This window comes from Mixophyes fleayi, chromosome 3 (assembly GCF_038048845.1).
Source record: "Mixophyes fleayi isolate aMixFle1 chromosome 3, aMixFle1.hap1, whole genome shotgun sequence".
Taxonomy (NCBI): Eukaryota; Metazoa; Chordata; class Amphibia; order Anura; family Limnodynastidae; genus Mixophyes; species Mixophyes fleayi.
This window is the reverse complement of record NC_134404.1, coordinates 309,620,929-309,635,733: the sequence shown is the minus strand read 5'-3', so window position 1 is coordinate 309,635,733 and position 14,805 is coordinate 309,620,929.

The following is a 14,805-nucleotide window of genomic DNA, read 5'->3' as shown; positions in this document are numbered from 1 at the left end:
ACAAATTATCATTAGAGCAAAGTGTAAACACTGTCATTTGAATCCCTCCCATGGAGGTGGACTTTTGAAGGTATCTAAGTAGCCCCATAAAGAAAAATCATCCCTTATATGTAAATATATTTTGTAGTAGTTTCAAAGCTATTTAAAACAAGGTAACATTAAAACATGAACTATTCTGAAACCAATATTTGTCAGTGTGCAGTACCTTGTTACAACCAGCAGATGTCTATGATGACCAATCCAATGGAAATTACAGATGTCCGTCACATAAATTAATGCACAGAAGCGCCAATCCATTAACTAAATTCTTTTCACATATACTTAATAAAAGCATATCAGATCACAAATACATTTTGCTGGTAATTTAGGGCCATTAAGAAGGAAAATAAAAATAATAATAATTAAGTAGGAAAGGTGACATGTGACTTATCCAATCCACTGCCTTTTTGCAAATGTAATATACTGCCCCTTAATGTAAAGAAAGCTCCATGTAAAGTCCAGGATACATCTCATATTACCAACTACTGATCTAGATGATCTTCACTGAACATTAGAGGATTCGTTTAGATTGAAACATAAAAATACAAGATCTAAATACATGCCAAAATGTGTTTGTACACTTACATTTCTATGGCTTTATTTTGAGTTGCATCTATCCAACGATACATACAGCTTTGATTCTAGTCATCAACTTGGAAACTCAACAAAGTCATGCCTCCTAAAAGGTGTATGTTAAAGATATGTATAGTTCAAAACTGGTTGCAACTCTAAGGACGTTGCGTCTCCACATTCTTACTGTATTGAACTTACACGTGAACACCCCTGAACCGCCTCTCCAAGTTCATGTTGCAACAAGTATAAGAAAAGCTCAGCTCAAAATGCAGACATTGTAGACATGCGCAGTGTGACACATTTTACGCAAGTCACATTTTTAAGAGACGCAAATGTACTTACATCCAACTCTGTCATGGACTTACATCCACTTCTAAGTCAGGCCCTAGGAGTTCATTTTTAGATTTTTAACAAGATTTTCCGAGGCTTTATTATTTCACACAATTGTTAATGTTGATCTAAGGAATGCAGTAAATCACTGGCATTTTGTTAAAACCCACTTCAAAGGTCAGTTCAGAGCAATGCCCATAGTTACTGTATGAAAATAAAATAAAGTTCTTTGAAAAAAAACAGCACCTTAAGTGAGCCTTTGTGTCTCATCTGGGCAGAATTACCTGAGGATTACATTGTAATACAATACACGACGAGATAAAAAATATCAAAACAAATTAAAACACTAATGCAAATTCTCTGTAATATCGCACATGCTGGTTTACAAGGTTATCATATATCAGCAATTGACCAAAATGTACTTAATACCCTACCATTAGCTACAACTGAAAAAAAAAGAAAAAATACTTTTTTCTGTCTATAAATAACTCTATCCAGCAGATATTGCCAGCATGAGTTTAGATAAACATCCATGTAAATATATATCTACGTCAGTTTGAATAAATGATTTGGCTTATTTGTATTGTATTTTCAAATGGACAAGCAATTTACTATTAGAGTAAATTTACAAATCATAGTAATTTGCAAAACGCTACTGATAATTCCTAGATGCAGTTGTGTGAGAATTGATTGTTTTTATTTAGCATTATAAATTATATATTTTGTTTTAAAATATGCCTATTACTGTAACATGAATATACAAATATGAAACAGCTTTATAAATACAGTAAAGTACATTTTAGAAGATAATACGGTGACCATAGTATACAAAAGTGCTTGGATAAGGTCTCAATTATTTCCCACATTGATGGAGTTAAGGTAATGAATACTGGAATAAGGGCCATTGAGACATACCACTAGTATCTATTCCCTCACCAGCAATGCATATTGGTCTTGAAGTTACCAAGCTCCTTGATCATTATACAATTATCCACAGGCAGTAAAAAGTAAAGTCGAAAGAAAGACATCCCAAGTATTATTTTATATTATTATATATTAGATGATGAAAACCAGGAATATACCGGACGGAAGAAGACACCAGGAATATACTGGATAGATGATGATACCACATTGGACTCTGTGTCTCCGCTAAAGGTAGCATCAAACCAGATGGACTGCATTGAGTCTTCAGTTTCTGTGTGGCCCTAGCAGTAAGATCTTTCCTAACATGGATTCAACAGGTAACCTGTCTCCTTTCTCCTACATATCCTGGGCAGAGTGTATAACCAAGAAACAACCCAGAATCAATTGGTATTGTGTTTTCCACCTGGCTTGACACTCCACAGAACACTTTGGTTAAGATTGCATCACCTGTATTGATTCCTGCTTCTGCTGCAATCTCAACAGTTCCTGTTGCTTCTTCAAATCTTTGACTACCATCTCCCGCCAAGTATGAAGGTGACCCCAAGACTTGCCGTGGGTTACTCAGCCAGTGTGATGCTCTCAGGCATTATCCCTGCTGAAAGGGCCAAGGTTGCCTATATCATTTCACTGCTCTCTGGTCAAGCTCTGGCCCTTTCCTCCTCTTTCTGGGAACGCAATGATCCTTTAATATATACTTGTGCTTCCTTTCTAATGTAGCCTTCTATGCCTCCTCTAAGGGTCCCGGACCATGGGTCAATATGTAGTGCAATTCTGCACACGTTTCTCTGAACTGCAGTGGAATGATGATGGAGGCTTTAACAGCAGTATTTTGACACAGTCTTTCATATTGAATTAAAGATGAGCATGCATCCTGAGCTTCCTACTTCTCTTAAAGAGCTAATATCCTTGTGCAATAGAGTGGATATCTGCTTTGAGGAACATTTTCAAGAAAAGGAACAGGACCAGAGGCCCAATATCAGGCTAGCCTCATTATTACAGTCTCCTCAGACAACTTCAGAGGAACCAATATATTTTGGTTGTAGTCATCTCTCTCCTTAGGAACAGGAGAGGAAGTTTAGAAATAATTTATGCCTCTATTGTGATGCATCCTGTCCTAACTGGTTCAGACATGGCTGGACATGGTAACTGTTCTGTATCAGTCAATTTCAGTTGCCTTTCTGGTCCCCTGTACTTTGGTGCCACAGGAAACTTTATTTTTTCTGCCACTGTGACTAAGTGGTCTGTGTCACTTTTGCATTTAGACAATCCAGTCTTCTTAATTGTTATTAATGGCAGCTGGATTCCTTTTAATAAAAATCAGGACTGTACAGCTTCCCTAAAACTTTAAGATGAGGCTCTGCATAAAGAGAATATTTAATTTCTAGTGATTCCTTGTACTACCAGCTCAATCATCTTGGGTCTTCCCTGGCTGCAATTACATTCACCATATGGTGACTGGTCTAGCGCTCAAATCTTAGCCTCAGGTGCCTTGTGTCATACCAGTTGTATTTGTAAGGTAACACCTCTGAAGAAGTTTTTATCATGACTACTTCAATAACTCCCTCTATACCACCATAATACATGGGTTTACAGGATGTCTTCAATAAACAACAGTCTGAGGTTTTTCCACCCCATTGTGCATAGGATTGTCCCATCAACCTTCTTCCTTGGAAAACTCCACCATGTGGCCATGCTTCTCTGCTCTCTCTTCTTGAATCCCAAGCCATATCTGATTATATTAAAGAGAAGCTTCGACGTTACTTCATTTGACACTTTTCTTCATCTGCAGGTGCAGGATTAATTTACTAAATAAGGAAAATGGGAGTCTTCAAGTTGTTTGATTGCATTTAAGGAGCTAAAGTATTTACCAAGTTAGATCTCTGTGGAGCATATAGTCTCATTCACATATGTAAGTGGGATAAATGGAAAACCGCCTTCAACACCCAAGACGGTCACTAAATATACCTGGTGATGCCATTTGGGCTAGATAATGCACCAGCAGGTTTCCAGAGCTTTATGAGGTTTTTATAGATATGCTTTACAATTGTGTTATGGTTTAATTAGAAAATATATTGGTGTATTCAAAAGACCTCTCTACCCCCCATCCATGTAGCAGAAGTATTTTCCTGTCTCCAGAAAATCAACTTTTTTGTCTATTTGAATGTGATGAAATGCCGTTCCTGGGACATATTGTTTCTAGTACAGGTCTCCAAATGGACCAGGAAAAGGTTCTTGCTGTTCTCGATTGGCCAGAACCCTCTGGACTTAAAACCACCCAATGCTGGCTTCACCAACCAATACCAGCAATTTTGTCCAGGATACTCTACATTGTTAGCCCCGATCATCGCTCTCACTAAAGAGGCTTCTAATTCCCAAAAATTGACCAACTTCTGCATCCAAGCTGTTCTTTTCTCTTAAACAAGCATTGCCCACTGCTCCAATTCTCAAGCAACCTGACACATCCCAAACATTCTTGCCTGCAGGTCAATACATCTTTCGTTAGGTAAGGGGCTATTCTCTCCTAGCGAATAGTCATTTACTACAACTCTCTGTTTTCTATCTTGAATTCAAGATCTTATCTATTCAGCCATCTTAGAATCCAATCCCAAGCTTTCAAGTTTATTTGACAGTCTACGATTTTTAAGACAGAGTCAAAACCTCACTGAAATCCAGAGAAGCTACACCTATGGTCCCCTTGATCTTTTACTTTTAGATTTGTTTTACCTGATCTCCCTCAAGTAAATTCATGCTGTATCGGATCCTGTAAGTTACTGGATTTGAGAGATTTTACAACTCTTTCTTTTAAGAGTGTTTCCAACAATTTCTCTACTAATGAAGTAAGGCTCACTGGTTTGTAGTTGCTTGCCTCTTTCTTGATTCCACTTTTGTGTAGTGGGACTACATTTGCTCTTTTCCTGTCCTCTGGAATTACTCCTGTAGCTAGTGACTGATTGAATAATTCTGTTCATGGTGTTACCAGCACCCCTTTAAGCTATTTTAGTATCCTTGTATAAATCTCGTCTGACCCCATTAATTTATCTACTTTAAGTTTTGAGAGTTCTATTAGGATCTTCTCCTTTGTAAATGTACTTGCATTTAACTCATTTTCTGAGCATATTAGCAACTTAACTGTGGCTCTTTACCAGCTCCTCCCCTTCCTCGTTCTTTCACAATACCGTCTACAGACACCTGTACTCATGATACTGTCTACAGACACCTGATCACGGACTCATGAGTGAATATACTCCCTCAGAATTTTATGGTATAGATAATTTATGATTCCTTCCATTAAGGCAAGTTGACTAGGTCCTGAAACAGTAAAGCATTGCCATGCCATCACACTACCACCACCAAGTTTGACTGTTGATTTGATGTTCTTATTGTGGAATGCTGCATTAGCTTGACACCAGATGCAACGGAACACATGTCTTCCAAAAAGTTCAATTTTTGGCTCATCAGTCCGCAGAACATTAGCTGAAATGGCTTGGGGGTCATCAATGTGTTTTTTTGGCAAATGCGAGATGAATCTTTATGTTCCACTTGGTAAGTGATTTTCACCTTGCAACTCTCACATGCACACCGTTTTTGCTCAGTCTCTTTCTTATGGTGGAATCATGAACGCTGACCTTCCAGGATGAGTCAATGTGCTTTTGGATGAATTTTGGTAGGCCGGCCCACTCCTGGGAAGATTCACTACTGTTCCAAGTTGTCTACATATGGAGATAATAGCTCTCACTGTTGTTTGCTGGAGTCCCAGAGCCTTTGAAATGACTTTATAACCCTTTCCAGATTGATATATTTCGATAACTATTTTTCTCATCTCTTCTGGAACTTCTATGCTTTGCTGCGTACTGTGCTGCTAGTTGACACCTTTGCTGGAAAGATTCGGTATTTAAGTGATATTTAGATTCAATAGGACTGACAGTAATCAAGCCTGATTGTGTCTAATCTAAATGAACCCAATTATCAATTCAATTTAGTTAATTGGTTGAATGAGTAACTAAGGGAGCAATTATTATTTGACACAGGGCTAGTTGATGTTAATAACTTTTTCCTTCAATAAATGTATGTATTAATGAATGACAGTGCTGAGGATCAACTTCATACTGAAAACAAGGCTGTTTTAGGACCTACTGAACTACCATCTCTATTCAGCTGTGGGACCCACAGAGCTCAACTGTAATTGCTGTTTCAAAATCTGTTCAAATGCCCACTGAGCTCAATTGTTATTGCTTTTGCCATCTCTGTTTGGCTGCTGGACCCTTTGCACCCAGCTGTCAGTATCTTGGACTTTGTCGTGTCAGCGCTACAGAAACTGCCTACTCTGTTAACCCCAGCCAGGGGGTGGTAAAGAATCCTTCACCTTTTCCATTACCCTGCACCATTTAGATCAAATATTCCTTTTCACTCTCTCATTACCTTTTCCAGATAATAAACATTCATTCACATTTCACACACCTCTCCATCATGCACCTACTCAATATACACTCTCTCCTATTTACTATGACCACACTACTCTTCAAACTCCTCTTATTTCTCCATCATCCTATTTATCCCTCCCTTATTATGATTTCCCCTTCACTACTTCCCTCCTCAATAGACTGCACACATGAACTGTTTTGACTCTTGCACCCACCACAATCACCTGCCTACATAAACATAAATAAACTTAACACTTACAAATGCTCCTTGCATGTCCTCTTCCTCACCCTGTTTCTTCTCATGGCTGCTGGTGACATTTCACCTAACCCTGGATCCCATACAATCCCCATTCTCTGCTCACGCTCCTCGTTCCATCCCAAACCTATCCATCCACCCCGTACTTGCAATCCTGCCAACCTTATCAACATATCTCCACTACCCTCTCTTCCCTTCTCCTGTGTATGGAACGCCAAATCTGTTTGTAACAAACTAGCATCCATTCATGATCTATTAATTTCTAAATCCCTCAGCCTCCTTGCCATTACAGAATCTTGGATTACCTCCTCTGACACTACATCCTCTGCAGCTCTCTCCTATGGGGGACTCTCTCTAAGCCATACCCTCAGACCCTTAAACAGACAAATCCCTTTAAATACTCATATCCTCTGAACACTGACTCTCATTCTCTTCCTTTGAAGTCCACACTTTCCATCTATTTTATCTGAAGGTGGAGAACCTTCATGTTGCTGACATTTATCTCCCCCAGGTCCTACTCTCATGCTAGACGATTTCAACATTCCCATTGATAATCCTACTGTCACTTCTATAGCTAAACTTTTTTCACTTACTTCCTCCTTTGGTCTCGCCCAGTGGGTCTCATCTCCCACCCACATTGCCTTCTCCTGCTACTGCTCCTTCTCTAATTTAAGAAACTTAGCATTCCCACTCTCCAACCTCCTTTCCTTCAGCCACACCTTACCTCATGCCCTTTCATCTGCACCCAAATCCACATGTACAAAATGACACCTAAGTACCCTTAACCCAATCCACTTCTCATTTTCACTAAACCAACTATTTTCCCCAATGTCTGCATTGTCCTGCCCTAATTAGGTCGCCTCTTTCTACAACAAAATACTCACTTCAGCCCTAGACAATGCAGCTCCAGCTATCACATACTGTCTCCGATGATCCAAACCCTAACCATGGCACACCAAACAGACCCACAACCTGCAAAAGTGCTCCCACACTGCAAAGTGCCATGGAGGAAATCTTGTTCCTATCCTGATTTCCTCCACTATAAATTCATCCATTCATCTTACACCACTGCCCTTTCCATTCTTTAAATCTTTAATATTTACTCTTCTAACCCACATTGCATTCTTTGCCACCTTCAACTCACTTCTCTGCCCACCTACACGTCCTCCCTTTTCCTCCCTCACAGCCCATGATTTGCCTGCTACTTCAAAGAAAAGAAAAAATTTCAACACTATTCAGCAAGATATTTCCTCATGAAAAAATAACACACTCTACCCACCTTCACCTACACTCCCTAATCCACCTTTAATTTATTCTCTCCAGCATTTGAAGACAAAGTCTCTACACTCATCTCATCATCTCACCCTACAACCTGTCCCCTCGACTCTATTCCCTCCCATCTTCTCCACTCCCTCTCCTCCACTGCATGCCCACCTCTAACCTCTTCAACCTGTCTCTCTCCACTGGCAAATTTCCATCCTCTTTAAATATGTGCTCATCTCGCCAATTCTAAAGAAACCATCACTCGATCCAACTTCTCTCTCCAACTACCGCCCTATTTCTCTCCTCCACCTTGCTTCCAAATTATTTGAGCGATTAGTGTACAATCACCTGTCTTACTTTCTCTCCTCTTACTCTCTGCAATCAGGCTTTCGTCCACAACATTCCACTGAAATTGCTTTCACAAAAGTGATCGATGATCTACTTACTACAAAGTCTAAGCGTCATATCCCCATAGTCATTCTTCTAGACATCTCTGCTGCTTTTGACTCTGTTGATCACCCTCTTCTCCTATACACCTTTCCCTCTATTGACCTTCGTACACAGTTCTTACCTGGTTCACTTCCTAACTATCTCTCCTTTAGTGTTTCTACCTCTGGCACATCCTTCCCTCCACTCCCACTATCTGTTGGGGTCCCACAAGGCTCTGCTCTTGGCCCTTTACTTTTATCATTGTATACCTCTTCTCTTGGGGCACTAATTTGCTCATTCAGCCTCCAGTACCACCTCTATACTGATGACACTTAAATCTTTATCGCTTCCCCTGACCTCACCCCTTCTGTATGATCTTGTGTAGCCAACTGTCTTTCTGCTCTCTCTACATGGATATCCCAATGCTACCTAAAGCTCAACATATCCAAAACAGAGCTTATTATTTTCCCTCCTGCCAGAATCCCCACCTGCCCTCAAATCTCCCTCACTGTCAATAACACCACAATTTTCTCAGCCTCTCAAGCCTGCTGCATTGGTGTCAAACCTGACTCCGCACTCTGTTTTTTTCCTCACATCCAGACTCTCTTCTAATCTTGTCAATTCTACATTAAAAACATTGACAGAATACTCCCTTTTCTTACCCAACATGCTACCAAAATTCTTTTTCATTCTCTCATCATCTCCCGTCTTCACTATTGCAACCTCCTGCTATCCGGCATTCCTGGCAGCTATATAGCCACACTTCAATCCATTCTAAATGCTGCTGCAAGACTGATCTTCCTCTCTCACTGCTCCACATCTACTGCACCACTTTGCAAATACCTACATTGGCTCCCTGTGTCCTCCAGAATCCAATTAAAATTACCCACACTTACCTACAAAGCCCTGAACAACACCACTTCTTCTTAAATCTCAACTCTCGTATCAAAATATTCTCCCGCTTGCCCTCTTAGATCTACCTTTGACCTGCGCCTTGTCTCGTCTCTGGTAGCCACCGCTCACTCGCTCCTACAACACTTCTCCCGTGCTGTTCTCCACTTATGGAATTACCAACCATGCCCAATCAGGCTTTTCTACAGCCTTCAAATTTTAAGACATTCTCTAAAAACCCACCTCGTTTAAAGCTTACCTTTTCTTTGATGATACTATTCACACTAATACACCCTCACAGCTGCCCCAATCTCCACTCTAAGCCACACTCGCTCCTTTTGTTTCAGCTGTGCCATCTTCTATTTAAAATGTAAGCTCTCTAATGAGCAGGGTCCTTCTTACCCTTTGTTTTTATGTCTGCATTTATTTTGTCTGCCTTGTATGTCCTTGTTTTATGTTTGTCCTTGTTTCCTTACTGTACGGTGCTGTGGCATCTTATAAATCTATGATAATAATTATTATAATAATAATAATAAAAAATGAAATCACAATTTAAATACTGTATTTTTTGTTTACTTTGTCATATTTTCAGTTTTGTTTGAAGATCAGAAACAATTGTAAAAAATGGAACAAATATGCAAAAAATAGAGGAAATCAGGAATGGGCAAAATCAATTTCACACCTCTGTAAAATAAAAGGTTTTTGTGAATGTTTGCAAGTTGGACATACGTTTGTATCTATTGTCCTAGTATGAATATGAATACACCATAGTTAACATAATTGTTAGTCTCTATATACTTCCTTGAAGAAAGTTTTAGTGCTTATCAATCTATCTTTGATTTGAAGGGTGTGAACAGTGCTTGTGAATGTTAAATTAACTGAATTATTGTTCAAGTGTGTGAACAAGTAATTAATTAATTGAGTGCAAATCACCATTCCAAATTAAAAAACAGATCATCTATGTAACAGCCAATAAGCGCCATTTAAATAGATGTCTATTTTTAGAAACTTGAAACATACTGTATAATATAATTGTATATTAGTCTGCTGTGTATAAATGTTTTATTTTACTATGTTCTATGTTATGTTTAAATGATTAATCTGTTTCATGCTACATCTGCAAACAGTGGTAGATTGATTATTTGGAAGCTTGGATTGGTCAGCAGGGATTTAAAGAACACTCTGGAACCACGATTACTATACTCTGAAGAAAACGCAAGCTCTGCGAAGAAACACATTAGGTTTAAAAAGTTTTCTTCAAAGGAAACCTTTTGACACTCATTTTCAAAAATAATGAGTCACATATCCATTCAGCTCATAACTGGGAACAATTGTCGGCTGCACTGAAAGAGAAATGTAACAGTTTATAACACTAAGTGGACTCTTCTTGTAAATTGGGACATTTCTCTTATAAAGTGAAAGTACTGAAAATTAGAAGCCTAAAGAAAATGGCTGTTAACTCATTAAAAAGGAAAATACAAGAAGAACTCATAACATGATCATTGAGAGTAATAATCTTGTTTTTAAAATACTTATTTCTGTGATGAATCTGTTAAAAAAATATTATATTGTTTTTATGCACATTTATATTACAATTAAAATTATAGAAAAAGATACACATCTGACTCATTTATATAGTTTTAACAGCTAATAATATAGATATTGATACATGTTGAAGTGCTGCTTTTATAGTTTTTTTTCTACTTCTGTTGAACAGGAATACATCTGTCAATCTGTTAATGGCAAAGTAGCATGAGATCCTCAACTGCTAGAACCGCTTCAAGAGATGTTCAATGTTCATCTTTAGCAGCCCCCTTTCCTGAGCAACTAGTTATGTTCCACAGTACTCGGTTGCCTGCAGGACTTAAGCTAAGGTAGTAGAAGTTGTTGATCTAGCACTTTCCCAGTGGAGTGGAAAAAACACAGCAGGAGTAAATGAGCAACCAGGATGTTATTGGCAAAACCCAGAGCCAAACAGGCAAGGGTTAATGCAGAATAATCTGGTGCTTGCCCAGTGGAATGGAGAGCACATGGTAGCAGGGAGCAAGCAATCAGGATGTTAATAGCAGATCTCAGAGCCAGGCAGGCAGAGGTTAATGCAGAGTAACATACAGGCATATGTCAGGAGCAGGAGAAGACAGCAGTTTCTTTAAACAAGCAAGAGCTGAAGACAGATAGAGATATATAAGCAGATTTGTTTAACAAGTCAAGAGTCAGGAGAGGAGAAGATAGCAGAATCAGGCTCATGATCAGGATCAGGATACAAGGCACACTAGGTCAAGCATCACCAGCATTAGGCTGGCAACAGGAAGCAGATTATAAAGCCAGCAAAATCAATCAGATGTTGCTGGAAGATTGGCTGCATGAGTGCAGCAGTGATTGCATGGCTTATACTGTAAACTGAAACCTGAAGAGATGCTGGTTGATATATACATAGCAACCAGCTGAATGAATGAGACGCTGGCTGAGTATATGCAGAGTGTTAGAAAGAGATCAGATATGCGGCAGTGCTACCTCATAGCTACACACATTAGAACCCCAGCCATTACTAACTGACAGGGAAGGAATGCAGACAAAGGATTAGGTATGCCAGTGAGATCCTATTTTTTAACACAATTTAAATCTATTTAAACATTAACACATTTTGGTAGTTGTATATTATAAAACTATTGTATGAATTTACTTCAAGCAACAGTGGCTTTTCTCTTTTCTTCTTTTGCCATACTAGACTACTTCAGGGGCCAAGATTCCTCCCCAGATAAAGGGAGAGTAATTCTACTAAGTTGTCTGTATAAATGTTTCCCCAATGTTAGTGGGATCTATGGTTAATTAGTGTATTAGTTGTGACTGTTTCTATTGCCCTCCAGTGAGCATATAATAAAGATAGTTTATTGCTTTTTGTTCTCGGTGTGAGCTATTATTCCCAAACCACATGTATAGCCAGTACCTTGTCCCCTAATCCCTAATAGGTTAAAGGTGCATCCCCAACAAAATTGAGGAGGTTACCAGTGGCAACTTGATTCCAGAATAGTTCTCTCCCTGTAACAGCAGCAAAGACTCTCTGGAAAATATTTTCAAAATATCAGGAATTATAATGCACAGGACATCCAAAGAGGATCTGTGCTGTGCCTCAATCATTTTGTGCTTCATAAACAGAGCCCAGTATATGTCCCTTGGGGCAGATGAGCCAAACGATTGAAATATAAATAATACAAACTCTATTAGTTAAGCTACTGTGTTTTATGGGTTAATGGGTTTAATACAACTATTAAACTTTCAAAATGTATTTGTCATCCCAGCTGCACACCAGGTGGAATTCTTGTTTTGAACTGACATGGCATTAAGGTCCTGAAATTTATATTGTTATTGACATTGCACCACATCTTCATCATCATCACCATTTATTTATATAGCGCCACTGATTCTGCAGCGCTGTACAGAGAACTCATTCACATCAGTCCCACATCTTCTATAGGATCATGAGAGGGTGAACGACAACTGCAAGCTGTGGTCAATGACTATAATGATTGTGTTACTACAGTGAAGGCCACCAATTTACCCAGAACATCGTGAGTATCTCCCAACGGAGTGAGGTGATGACAGGTCCCAAGATGGAACAACAGGCTTTCTTCCGCAGGTACAGGACAGCAATGATTACCGCGTCTGCTGGTAGAGAGCAGAAACTCAACACCAGTCAGCCCCACACCTTTCAGGAATCAATCCTCAGAATGAATACCCCCTGGAGCAGCTCCTTATATCCATGGTCAAATTCCCACTGTGTTTTCCCCTCTCTGAGCAACCCCTAGTTATCTCCTTCTTAAACATTAGTGGGTGCTGGGCCAGTGGGTTGGAGTAGGAATGAAGATGAGCTGGCCTTCTACAGTGGCTCCCCTGCTGTGTTCCTGCCCCAAAGTCTGAATCAGTCCTGTGTAAGAAAATGGGTAATACTTATATTTCCTTACTTCCAGATCTTGGATAACACACAGTTCCTCCTGAAATTAACTTCTTCCATGCTTTTGTAAAGTGTCAGAGCTTCCAGCTGTCCCTTCCTACATGTCCCTTTCTTCTTACTACACCATATGTCCTCAATAAGTTCTCCCTTGTCCTCCGGGCACAATTTAAGAACTGGTCTGGAGGCGACAGTCCATGTAATTCCTGCGGATTAACTGGCCAGTGGGAGATGTTATCTAGGCAGCATAGCTCGCTCCCATCACAGAATGCAAAAGTAAAAAGACAGAAGGTTCCAGGGGGGACCCCACGGTTCAGGTAAGGATGTGTAGAGGGGAGGGGAAGTATTTAAAAGCTGCAAAACAGTGGATCACCAGTGAGTTCCAGAAAAGAGCATGTTTGTTTGTATTACTAAAATAGAGAGTTCGGGAACAGAAATTTTAGATCACACATATATCACAGGCCAGCTATGATGTCTAACACTGAAATACAGCAAAATGTGCAAACTGAAACTTGGAAAAAAAGGAAAAGTATGTAAGTATGAATATTACTTTTGAGCTTGGTGATACAAATAAGTGTTGCCTATTCTCAAAAAAATGAGTTCCATGAAAAGATGAAAAGTGAACTCCATGTAATATATTAAATAGATTCACATGCAAGCAGTCACCGTATCCCCCATGATTAATTTAAGCAATAAATGAGGCTAAACCACACAGTTTAGGAGGAAAACAGAAATGTTTATTTTATTGCACACTAAAAGGGTGCAATAAATGGTGATGATGATGACTTAAAGAGCACGATGTTGGACTTTGATGTGACATTTACACTTTAGTACAATTTGCACTTGAAGATTTTTACCCCTCTCTGTAACTGGGGTACATTTCTTGGTTGGAGGTATCTCCTGAGACAGTAGGCCTTGTAGTGCGCTAAGCGAATCATTCAGCCACACCAGTGCAAAACCAAGGCATTTTGCAGTAAGCTTTGAGTGCTCTTTGTAAATGTCCTCCTGTTGATTTTCACACACAGTAATCATAAAAAAAAACAGAAATCCATTAACCTTAAAATGCTTTGTTTTAAAAGTATAATAATCAGTGTCCTATAGTTAAAAACATAAATACTAACATAACTAAAGATTACTTAAACTGGAAATCAAAATATAAATATGTTTGTACTGTTAATAGATCATATTGCTATAAAGAAAGTTAAAGTTAATCATGGTTTAGTTATCCGTCAATTTAACCACTTGTGACGCAAGAAATAGACGCTTAAAATCTGGAAAGTGAGCAGCCACCAAAGTTTTAAAATTTAAACTGTTGCCATATATTAAATGTATTAAGCTTTGTGTAATAGAACTCAGAAATTACACCACATTTTTTCTTCACATGTATTGGAATGCACTCACCCATCCCTATTTCAAACTGATTAAAACATGTTTTTTCTGTGTATTGTGTCCTATATTATGTTTAATGATGGAATTAAAAGAGTCTTGCACTGAAGAACATTATTTTGGACAAATATTTTGGCAGTCCTGCCTGGGTGTGTCTGCATCAGGGTGAGGCAGATATTCAATCCAAAAAAATAGAAGTACAAATGAAACACGCAGCCTTCTCATCTATATTATATATCATTTATATATTTGTGAAAACATATAATAGAGTATCATAAGGCATTAAAACTGTCATTGCCAAACGAGGTTGTTTTATTTAAATACAACATTCCAAATACTATATA